Source organism: Scyliorhinus canicula, chromosome 18, assembly GCF_902713615.1.
Source record: "Scyliorhinus canicula chromosome 18, sScyCan1.1, whole genome shotgun sequence".
In the NCBI taxonomy this organism is placed as follows: domain Eukaryota; kingdom Metazoa; phylum Chordata; class Chondrichthyes; order Carcharhiniformes; family Scyliorhinidae; genus Scyliorhinus; species Scyliorhinus canicula.
The window spans coordinates 85,049,350-85,059,952 of NC_052163.1; the positions used below are offsets into that span (position 1 = coordinate 85,049,350).

At 50.9% G+C, this 10,603-nt stretch overlaps 1 protein-coding gene across 1 annotated transcript in view; it reads right to left on the minus strand.

The window, feature by feature from the left end:
• ticam1 (toll-like receptor adaptor molecule 1) overlaps positions 1-3,489 on the minus strand; it is a 60,440-nt gene extending 56,951 nt beyond the window's left edge. Inside the window, exon 1 of the mRNA XM_038777654.1 lies at positions 3,216-3,489. The gene's annotated coding sequence lies outside the window, so the exon portion shown is untranslated. The remainder of the gene's footprint in view (positions 1-3,215) is intronic.
• Between the last annotated feature and the right edge of the window lie 7,114 nt (positions 3,490-10,603).

The following is a 10,603-nucleotide window of genomic DNA, read 5'->3' on the forward strand; positions in this document are numbered from 1 at the left end:
GTTATATCTCACAATTACCTGATTATATTCTATAACATCCACAACCCATGGAGATACAGCAAGGAAAACTAACGGTCATCTTTAACACGACGACAACTCCCCCACCGACATGTTTGGAAATATTCTTCCTGGGTCAATTATTTTAACTTTGGTTTGCTCAACACTAAAAGTAACCCCATAGAATAAAATTACTCCTACATCAGGAACAGCTTCACTAATATTACTGAGGTTTACACGATCAGGCCAAATTCCACTTTTATTGCGTGTGGCTGCAGAGATTCTTAAGGCGATTGGGAATCAAATTCCACAGGTTTATAATTAGGCCTATTGATTCACAGTCAAATTCCAGATTTTGTTAGACAGGATCGGAATATTTTCCATCATTTTTACTGGATTTGGGATAACACATTCATTTTACCATGAAAACAACAAATCAGTGACCTGGAATATTACACATTCATGATTATATTTTCTTCCAAAACAATCTTAACATAAACTTAAAAACAGAAAAGTACATCAATTCCTCACACTGATTCCCTGTGACTTTATTACATGCAGTCCAACTTCTACTAAGAACACTGGACCTCGATCTTCAGTAATATTTCAGCCATCTTGATCCTTAATTCCACATCATCCTTCATCTCATAGAATCCCTAATGCAGAAGGAGGCCATTCGAGCCCATCGGGTCTCTCTCGACCCTCTGAAAGAGCACCCTATACGGGCCCACTGCCCGCCCTTTGCCCATAACCCTCCCCTATCCATTGAACACTAAGGGACAATCTATCGTGGCCAATTCACCCAACCTGCACATCTTTGGACTGTGGAAGGAAACCGGAGCACCCGCAGGAAACCCACGCAGACACGGGAAGAAACTCCACAGTCACCCAAGGCCAGAATCGAACCCAGGTCCCTGGCACTGAGGCAACAGTGCTAATCACTGTGCTATTGTGCACCGCACAGTTTAAGGGGGGAAAAAAATCTTCCTTTCAAGTAACAAAAACTGGAAACTCCAACCTTTGATTCTTCTTCCCTGCTCCTTTCTTCATCCCATAACCCCCGTGGTTGCTAGGCTTTCAGCAACTCTGCTGAATCTTACCCTTTCTGACCCTGAATGAGCTGTTGTGAGTACGGATCTTAGTTTCATTCCCCTTTACCCCAGTCCAGTAGAGCTTTTCTGCTGTTTTCACCTCAGCACCTTCCTTTAAAAATGCCTTTTCCAGTGACTCTGACCTCCTTCACAGGCTCCCTCTTTTCTAATCTTCCCCCGCGCCACCCACTCTCATCAGGGGCCGCTGCCGTGATATCAGTCACCTCAGTTTCACTATTCCCTTCCTCATTTCAATCTAGCTCTCTCTAAATGTACAGCACTCCGTTGACTCTGTTCTAACCCCGGAGTCATCATCAAACTTGTTTTACCACTGACGTAAAATCACTTCACATTTCCGGTCTTTACCAGGTCTGCTTTCTCCGTCTATGCTTCCGCCTTCAACAGCCAACTTGCCAAACCTGTTACCTTGAAATCTTTAATTCGACTCACTCCAGATAAAAGATGGTGCAACAGGAGCTCATCTGGGTCTTAGCTAAAGCCTGTCCTGTCAGCAAGATGTGTGAAATACTCGTTGTTTGTACTCAGCACCCTTCTCTTTTGATGACAGTGTTATTGCTGCTCTCATTCTAACCTGGAATATTTTTTACTCATCTCTGACTTTTGGGTGGTCCACCTCTCTCACTTTTCCTCCTTGACGTTTGTCTCCATAACAAAAACAATAAACTTTCCAAATTTCCAGTAAGAAGTCTTACAACACCAGGTTAAAGTCCAACCGGTTTGTTTCAAACACTAGCTTTCGGAGCACTGCTCCTTCCTCAGGTGAATGAACATACCTCTTCATTCACCCGAGGAAGGAGCAGTGCTCCGAAAGCTAGTGTTTGAAACAAACCTGTTGGACTTTAACCTGGTGTTGTAAGACTTCTTACTGTGCTCACCCCAGTCCAACGCCGGCATCTCCACATCATTCCAAATTTCCATGAGACCACTGACTCCCACTTTGGAGTATGTTTTGATCTTCTCACCTGCTTCCCATAAATACTCCATCTCTTTTTTTTCAATCCCTGTCACGTTTACTTTGAGAACTCCAACCTCTGCACGCCAACTTCCAAACTCTCCAGATTTCTCAGTCAAGTTCTCAAATTCAACAGTAATTAACAGGGCGTTTTCACTGTGTATGATCCAATGTCTTGTGAAACTATTGTCTTACTGAGTGACGGTGCAGGCTTGCGAGGAGCCAAAAGACCTAGTGCTGCTCCTATTTGTTATATAATCCCTACAGTGCAGGAGGCAGCCATTCAGCCCATCAAGTCTGCACCAACCCTCTGAAATAGGACATTACTTTTTTTTGTTTCATAAAAGGGCAGCACGGTAGCATTGTGGATAGCACAATCGCTTCACAGCTCCAGGGTCCCAGGTTCGATTCCGGCTTGGGTCACTGTCTGTGCGGAGTCTGCACATCCTCCCTGTGTGTGCGTGGGTTTCCTCCGGGTGTTCCGGTTTCCTCCCACAGTCCAAAGATGTGCAGGTTAGGTGGTTTGGCCATGATAAATTGCCCTTAGTGTGCAAAATTGCCCTTAGTGTTGGACTGGGTTATGGGGATAGGGTGGAGGTATTAACCTTGGGTAGGGTGCTCTTTCCAGGAGCCGGTGCAGACTCGATGGGCCGAATGGCCTCCTTCTGCACTGTAAATTCTATGTAAAATGAATTTAGAGTACCCAATTCTTTTTTTTTCCAATTAAGATGCGATTTAGCATGGCCGATTCCCCTACCGTGCGCATCTTTGGGTTGTGGGGTGAGACCCATGCAGACACGGAGAGAATGCGCAAACTCCACACGGACAATGACCCGGGGCCAGGATCGAACCTGGACCCTCGGCACCATGAAGCAGCAGTGCTAACCACCGAAGAACACCCTACCTTGGCTCACTCCCTTTTCCTATCCCCGAAACTCCAGTTAATCTACTAAGGGGCAATTTAACATGGCCAATCCACCTGACCTGCTGTAATTTATCTGAGATTATTGTTTTTCCTATTTTGGAAATATGTCTCCAGTCCATGTTTGAAATTCCCCTCCCCATCCGGAACTCTTCTTAATACATGTTTGAACTATAGGTTTGCAAGGCTGCGGCAGAGTAAATGCTGAGAGCCCCGTCCTCCAAACACTTACCTCTTCACTTATCTCTTGCAGAAGGCAGACGCAGACCATAGTTGGTAGCGAGTTCAACCCGGAACCGCTCTCAAAATCGCAGTTTGCTGACGAAAGGGTTGTTAAAAACGAAACAGCCAATGGAAGTTAAGAGGGCGGAAAGCGAACTGAACTCCCTTCAGCGTAGCTGTTTGGCAGAGAGAAATGCCACTTGGCAGAGAGAAATGCCACTTGGCAGACACTCTCAGCCACGGCCACTGTCTGGGCTCTTTCTGTGCGCAGCCATTCGATTCCCGTCCCCTGACGCAGACAGGGGTGGTCGCCTCCTGGAATATCTTTCCGGAAAGATTTCAACCTCGTAGAAAGAACTTGCATTTCTGTAGCGCCTTTCGTGTTTATTAAGCGAAGAATGCTTTGAGGTCCAAGAAGACTTCCTTGCTCTTTGGATACTCTTGCCCATGATGTCTCCTCCAGTCCTGGGGACACTCAGGAAAATGATGAGTTGGACACTAATGAAATTCTGGAACCCAGAGAACTGCATTCCAGCAGGAATCTTTTCAATGATAATAATCTTTATTGTCACAAGTAGGCTTACATTGCAATGAAGTTACTGTGAAAATCCCCTCATCGCCACACTCCAGCTCCTGTTCGGGCACCCTGCGGGAGAATTCAGAATGTCCAATTCACCTAACAGCACGTTTTTCGGGACTTGTGGGAGGAAACTGGAGCACCTGGAGGAAGCCCACATAGGCACAGACAGTGCCCCAGCCAGGAATCAAACCTGGGACCTTGGCGCTGTGAAGCCACAGTACTAACCACCATCGAATCTTCACCTTCAGCTGAGGGACACGGAAAAGGGGGGAATCTAAGGGGAAAACGCTAACATTCTCTGAGCTATGTCATGGAGTGAAACGGGCAGTCAGGGAAGGGATTTTTTTTCCCCACTAAGACACACACTCCGGCCTCTTCCAGCGAAACTCTTACCAAGAGCACAGTTGGAGGGAAATAGAACAACAACAAAAATGTTTGGCCAGGTCATGAAGGAAGGGTACTCTCTCCCACGTAGGCAAGTCTGAGCTCAATCTCATACACTTCCCCACATCCACTTAGAGACCAGTCATGTCCTGCTGCCCTCCTGTTCATGGACTGCAGTATTGGGTGACCAAAGGTGTTTTTATTTCAGGAAAATGCAGTTAGCTGGTCAAGATTTCTCCGTCATCAGCACTCTGTAATATAAAGTGGCAAACTGTTTTATAAAATTATTCTCAGCATTTGCTGTCAAGGCTGATTTATTTCCAGTCATTGGAGCTTGAACCACTGCAATCCAAAGGGTGAAGGTGGTCCCACAGTTAGGGAGTTTTGGTGATTTCAGCCAAGAACAATGAAGAAAGGGCCAAGTCAGAGTGGCATATGACTTGAAGGAGATTTGGAGATGGTGCCTGTTGCCTTTGCCCTTCCAGGTGACATAGGTTTGAGATGCGCTGTTGAAAAAGCTTTGGCGATTTTCTGCAATGAATCTTTGTTGAGAATACACACAGCTGTCACAGTGGACTGAGAGGGTACATATTCAATCTCGTAAATGGGGTGTTGATGAAGCAGGCTGCTTTGCCCAGGAAAGGGCGAAGCTTCTTGAGTATTAATGGACCAGGCAAGTGGACAATATTCTATCATACTCCTGAATCTGTCTGGTTGAGACTCTCAGGGGTCAGGAGGTGAGCAAATATAGAACCACACACTGCAGAATACCCAGCATCTGACCTGCTCTGGTAGCCATAGCATTTATGTGGCATACCCAGTCAAGCAGTTGAGTTTTTGGTCAATGGTGACCCCACAGGATGTTGATGATAGGGGACTCTGTGAAGAATGTCAGAAAGAGATTTGCTTTTTTTGGAGATTGCATTGACTAACATTTTTAAAAAATAAATTTAGAGTACCCAATTTTTTTCTTTTTCCAATTTAAGGGCAATTTAGTGTGGCCAAGGCAGCACGGTGGCCTAGTGGTTAGCACAACCGCCTCACGGCACTGAGGTCCCAGGTTCGATCCCGGCTCTGGGTCACTGTCCGTGTGGAGTTTGCACATTCTCCCCGTGTCTGCGTGGGTTTCGCCCCCACAACCCAAAAACGTGCACGCTAAATTGCCCCTTAATTGGAAAAATGATTGGGTACACTAAATTTATTTATTTTTTTAAATTTAGTGTGGCCAATCCACCTAACCTGCACATGTTTGGGTTGTGGGGGTGAAACCCACACAGACATGGAGGAGAATTTGGGTAGGGGGTCGAGATTGAAGACGCTGGTGACAGCACCGCTCCCGACGGCCCCAGGAGATACTCAGTGAGTCCAGTAGTAATAGCTTCGTTGAGAATTTGGAGGCAGTTTCGACAGCACTTCGGGTTGGGGGCAGGGTCAAGGGAAATGCCAATTCGGGGGAACCATAGATTTGAGCCAAGGAAGTGGGGTGGAAATTTTCGGAGATGGGAGGAGAAAGGAATTAAGACACTAAAAGATTTGTTTCTTGGGGCTCGTTTTGCGGGATTGAAGGAACTGGGAGCGAAGTATAGGCTGGAGCAGGGGTAAATGTTTAAATACATGCAGGTTCGAGACTTTGCCAGAAAGGAGATACAGAGCTTCCCAGTAGAGTCGACTTCCACATTGCTGGAGGAGGTGCTGACAACAGGGGGACTGGAGAAGGGGGTAGTGTCGGCGGTTTACGGGGCTATTGTGGAGGAGAAGAAGGCACTGCTGGGAGGGATCAAGGCAAAGTGGGAGGAAGAGTTGGGAGAGGATATGGAGGAGGGGTTCTGGCGTGAGGTGCTCCGGAGGGTGAACGCCTTCACTTTGTGCGTGAGGTTGGGGCTGATACAGCTGAAGGTGGTGTATAAAGCACACCTCACAAGGGCGAGGATGAGTCGGCTCTTTGAGGGGGTGGAAGATAGAACATAGAACATTGCAGCGCAGTACAGGCCCTTCGGCCCTCGATGTTACGCCGACCTGTGAAACCACTCTAACGCCCATCTACACTATTCACTTATCCATATGTTTATCCAATGACCATTTAAATGCCCTTAATGTTGGTGAGTCCACTACTGTTGCAGGCAGGGCATTCTGTATGTGAACATTGCCGGGGTGTGTGGGGGGGGGGGGGGGGGGGGGGGGGAGCCACGTACTTCTGTTTTGGTCCTGTCCAAAGCTGGAGGATTACTGGAAGGAGGTGTTTAGGGTCATCTCTAAAGTGGTGCACGTGAAACTGGACCCGGGCCCTCGGGATGCCATATTCGGGGTGTCGGACCAGCCGGGGTTGGAAACGGGTGCGGAGGCAGATGTTGTAACCTTCGCCTCATTGATCGCCTGAAGGCAGATCCTGTTAGGGTGGAGATCAACCTCTCCACTCTGTGCCCTGGCGTGGCAGGGGGACCTGCTGGAATTCTTGATGCTTGAAAGGTCAAATTTGAACTGAGGGGAAAGATGGAGGGGTTCTACATTATTCATTATGCACTTTCGTAATTGGATCACATCGAACATTAGGGGGGTTGGGGGCTGGGAGGGTTGGGGGAGAGGGACTGTATGTATTAATGGTGACTATGGGTGATTCCTGATTTCCCTTTGTCATTTGTTTATGTTAACATGCGGGCTAATGTTTTGTGGTTTGGTGGGAGGATGGGATTGTTGTTATTGACATGGGGAGTGACATTACATTTGTTACTGATTATTACTCTCGTCTCGCCGTAATTGATAGTGCATCAATTTATTACACAGTGGGCGAGATTCTCCGCACTCCCGACGGTGCGGAGAATAGCGTGGCTCGTAAAATTTTACGGCCACGCTGTTCCGACGCCCTCCCGCTATTCTCCCCCCCCACGCCCAACTCCCGACACGAATCACAGCTGATAGATGGGCCGAGTTCCCAGCCCTTTACGGCTGTTTTTACGAACGGCAAACACACCTGGTCTGGCCGTTCGTAAAAACGGCCGTAAACACTCGCATTTTATAACCATGGCACCGATTGGCACGGCAGTACCACGGCCGTGCCAAGGGTGCCATGGGCCCGCGATCGGTGGGCACCGATCGCGGGCAGCGGGCCCGATGCCCGCGCACTATTTCTCCTTCCGCCGCCCCGCAGTATCCATTCGCGGGGCGGCTGAGGGGCAACCCGGCCCGCGCATGCGCGGGTTTCGCGCAAATGCGCGATGACGTCATCCGCGCATGCGCGGGTTGGAGTCTTCCAATCCGCGCATGCGCGGCTGACGTCATATGACGCGTCAGCTGGCGCTAACTCCGGCAAGCGGGCTTAACGAAATTCGTTAAGCCTGTGATGCCGGAGCTTACGGCGTCGGGCTGCTAGCTCCGACCGGGGACCAGAATCGGTTCCCGGTCGGGAAGTGGGGGGCTGGCGTCAAACCCAGGCGGGTTTGACGGGTTTGACGCCAGCCTTACGATTTCTCCCGTTTTGGGAGAATCGCGCCCAGAGATTTTAAAACGATGGATCTCCACATCAAGCCTGATCGCCTGCAGCTGCACCCTCTAGCAGACACCGCCAAGTCAGCCTTCGCACATTGGCTAGCTTGCTTCAAGGCATACATAGGATCTGTGACTGAACCACCCTCAGAGGCACAGAAGCTCCAGATCCTCTACACGCGCCTGAGCTCGGACATCTTCCCCCTCATCTGAGACATGCCGACATATGCTGAGGCCATGGCACTACTGAAGGAGAACTACATGCAGCAGACCAACAAGATCTATGCCAGGCACCTCCTCGACATGCGGCATCAACTCCCGGTGAGTCTGGAGGATTTCTGGCATGCCCTGCAACTCCTAGTGAGAGACTGCGATTGCCAGGCCATCTCGGCCTCTGAACATACGGACTTACTATTTAGAGACGCGTTCGTTACAGGCATAGAGTCGATCTAGATCCGCCAGCGACTCTTAGAAGGGGCTACCCTCGACCTCGCGGCGACCAAGAAACTAGCGCTCTCACTCACGGTCACCTCCTGCAATATTCAAGCGTATGCCGCCGACCGCGCGGCTAACCACTCCTGGACATCATGGACTCCGCCAGCGAACGCCCTACTGTGCACCCCGTTAGCGACCGCCCCCAACCTACCCAGGCCTGCGCTGTGCGGCAACCACACAACCCCGGGGGACCCAAGTGCTACTTCAGCAGACAGTCAAAGCACCTCTGACAATGCTGCCCAGCACGGAGCGCGCTGTGCAAGGCCTGCAGTAAGAAATTACATTTTGCTGTTGTGTGCCAAGCCAGCTCGGTTGCCGCCGTTGCCCCAGCGACCCCCAGGTGCTGCCATTTTCCTTGCATCAGATCACGTGCAGCCCATGGGCGCCGCCATCTTGCTCCCCTCATAACACGCGTGGCCCGTGGGCGCCGCCATCTTGCTCGCCTCACACGTGCGGCCCGTGGGCGCCACCATCTTGCCCGCCCCAGGACACGTGCGGCCCGTGGGCATCGCCATCTTCCCTGCCTCAGGATCCCTGCTTGTCGGGCACCTCATCGGGCCACTCATCACTTGCAACCGCCGCCGACCAGCCAAGCCTGGCCTCCGTTATGATCGACCAGACACAACCGCACAACCTCGCGACCGCATCGACGACGGTGAAAATCAATGGGCACAAGGTTTCCTGCCTTCTGGACTCCGGGAGCACTGAGAGCTTCATCCACCCCAATACGGTGAGGCGCTGCTCCCTCACGGTCCACCCCACCAACCAGAGAATCTCCCTGACCTCCGGATCCCACTCCATGGCGATCCGGGGGTACTGCACTGCCACCCTCACCATCCAGGGAGTAGAGTTCAGCGGCTTTCGCCTCTAAGTCCTCCCCAACCTCTGCGCTGCCCTGCTACTCAGCCTGGACTTCCAGTGCAACCTCCAGAGCCTAACCTTGAAATTTGGCGGGCCCCTACCATCACTTACTGTATGCGGCCTCCCGACCCTTAAGGTCGACTCACCTTCCCTGTTTGCGAACCTCCCCAGGATTGCAAACCCGTCGCCACCAGGAGCAGGTGGTACAGTGCCCAGGACAGAACCTGCATCAGTTCTGAGGTCCAGCAGCTGCTACGGGAAGGTATTATCGAGGCCAGCAACAGTCCCTGGTGAGCTCAAGTGGTAAAAACTGGGGAGAAAAACAGGATGGTCGTTGACTACAGTCAGGACATCAATCAGTACATGCAGCTCAACGCGTACTCCCTCCCACGCATATCTGATATGGTCAATCAGATTACACAGTACCGGGTCGTTTCGACAGTGGACCTGAAATCTGCCTACCACCAGCTCCCCATTCGCAAGGCAGACAACCAGTACAACGCATTTGAAGCAGACGGCCGCCTTTACCATTCCCTTAGGGTTCCCTACGGCGTCACTAACGGGGTCTCGGTCTTCCAACGGGAGATGGACCGAATGGTTGACCGGTACGGACTACGGGCCACTTTCCCGTACCTGGACAACGTCACCATCTGCGGCCACGACCAGCAGGACCACAACGCTAACCTTTCCAAATTCCTCCACACCGCCAAACTCCTTAACCTAACCTATGACAAGGAGAAGTGTGTGTTCAGCATGGACTGATTAGCCATCCTTGGCTATGTGGTCCAGAATGGAGTTCTGGGGCCCGACCCCGGTCGCATGCGCCCCCTCATGGAACTCCCCCTTCCCCACTGCCTCAAGGCCCTCAAACAATGCCTTGGGTTCTTTTCGTACTACGCCCAATGAGTCCCAAACTATGCAGACAAGGCCCGCCCACTCATTTAATCCACCGCTTTCCCACTGAGGCTCACCAGGCCTTCAACCATATCAAGGCCGATAGTGCCACGGCCGCGATGCACGCGGTCGACGTGACGTTACCATTCCAAGTCGAGAGCGATGCATCAGACGTTGCTCTGGCCGCCACCCTCAAACAGGCAGGCAGGCGTGTGGCATTCTTTTCCCGCACCCTCCATGCCTCCAAAATTCGGCACTTCTGTGTTGAAAAGGAGGCTCAAGCCACCGTAGAAGTGTGCGACATTGGAGGCATTACCTGGCCAGCAGGAGATTCACTCTCCTCACTGACCAACGGCCGGTTGCGTTCATGATTAACAACACACAGCGGGGCAAGATCAAAAATGACAAAATCTTGAAGTGGAGAATCGAGCACTCGACCTACAATTACGAGATTTTGTATCACCAAAGGGCCCCTCCCCTCCACCGACTGCAACACGTACTTCCTCAATGTGGTCGACGAGTACTCGAGATTCCCCTTCGCCATCCGATGCCTCAACATGATGTCTGCCACCATTATCAAAGCCCTCAACACCATCTTCACTCTGTTCGCTTTCCCCGCCTATGTCCACAACGACTGTGGATCCTTATTTATGAGCGATGAGCTGCTCCTGTACCTGCTCAACAGGGGCATTGCTTTGAGCAGG